The sequence below is a fragment of the Aplysia californica genome, unplaced genomic scaffold, assembly GCF_000002075.1.
Source record: "Aplysia californica isolate F4 #8 unplaced genomic scaffold, AplCal3.0 scaffold00258, whole genome shotgun sequence".
Classification (NCBI taxonomy): Eukaryota; Metazoa; Mollusca; class Gastropoda; order Aplysiida; family Aplysiidae; genus Aplysia; species Aplysia californica.
In genome coordinates, this window is record NW_004797528.1 from 774541 (window position 1) to 776132 (window position 1592).

Sequence of the window (1592 nt, forward strand, 5' to 3'; positions counted from 1 at the left end):
TATATATCTTCTATCTCTCTCTTTCTCTCTCTCTCTCTTTCTCTCTATCTCTTCTCTATCTCTCTCTGTCTCTTCTCTCTCTCTCTCTCTCTCTCCTCTCCGGACCCCTCCCCATACCCAAACATATAATATTGTTTTGACCTCCTCTCCCCGAAAAAAACCCAACAACAACAAACTGACTGTACCTCACTTTAAATTTCTTGTATAAAACAACCACCGGTCTGAGACGGCCACTTTTTTCACCGACAATGTGTAGCCAGCTTAGACAGTATTAATTAGTTTAGTATGGGGTTTTACGGCGCTCGCAACGGCATAAGGTCATATGAGCGTGCGAAACACAAGTTAGTTCTATTCGCAACAGTTCACTGTACTGCTGGGCTCGGATCAATAGTTAGATCTTAAAATGTTAAAATATTTAAAATTCGGCGTAAAATATATTTTCAATCTAAAACAACTTTCCTAAATAACATCAAACTTTTTATTAATTTAATTTAACTCTAGAATTTCCCATAAAGGCCAATGGCCTTCATAAATTCTAAAATTCTGTGGAAACAATGACGGAAAAACTATCTTTGCTGCATCGACTGTATACATGTATCATCATAATGTAACATATATACCAGTAGTTATCCTCGTTGTATTATATTTTGACCCTTTATTATTTCAGGACTTTGTAATTTCCCAACAATGAAATCAAACTCACGTTTCCTGCGTGTAACGGTGAAGAACCTAACTGTTACTGTTGCATATTAATATTAGAAGACGTTCTTTTTCCATCGAGACAATATCCAAGATGGAGGTTAAAGATAATTTGAAAGAGACAGTTTCGCAATAGTGCAATTTATTCTTTTTCACCCCCCCCCCACACACACAGACACACACACCTCGGCCCTAGGCCTATTCATCTGCCTTTACTTTACTACTATTTTTACTGGCTAAAGTTTCGCTAGAAAAAAATACGAGAGAAAAGAGCAAGACAAAACTGGCGCTTTTGACGTTTGCATTCTCACATTGACAGCTCTTGCTGAGGGCTGGATGCTGCAGAGGCCCTGCCACTGTCTGGCTTTTCAGTGCCCGAGGCCTCAAGGAATCCCTTGCACGTTAGGCCGAATGAGTAACCCTATAGTTGGCTGGCAGTTAAAACAGCGGAAGAAGACGAAGAAGAATTGTATATGTGTGTGTGTGGGTTGTTGAGTAATGAGTGGTCTCACGTCACAGTCATACATCTTCTATTTGCAGGGCCAGCGATGGCTTTGTCCTGATATGGGAGCGAGCAGAAAGTGCTGGGTTTTTTGGGGGGTTTTTTCTTTGTGGTTTTTTTTTTTCCTTTCAACTTGCTGAGATGACCGCTCCGCGGTTATCCAGTTCTCCCCCCCCCCCCCACCTCCCCCCTTTGTTTCTCACTATCCGGAAGGAGAACAAGGCTGCAAAATAAACGTGCCTTCTTGAATCTTACTAAAGAGCTGAACAGGGCACCCCCCCCTCTCCACACACAAACATCTTTTTAACCCCCACCCCTCTCTCTCTCTTCTCTCTCTCTCTCTCTCTCTCTCTCTCTATAGAAATGGGACCCTTTTTGTGTCAATATAATT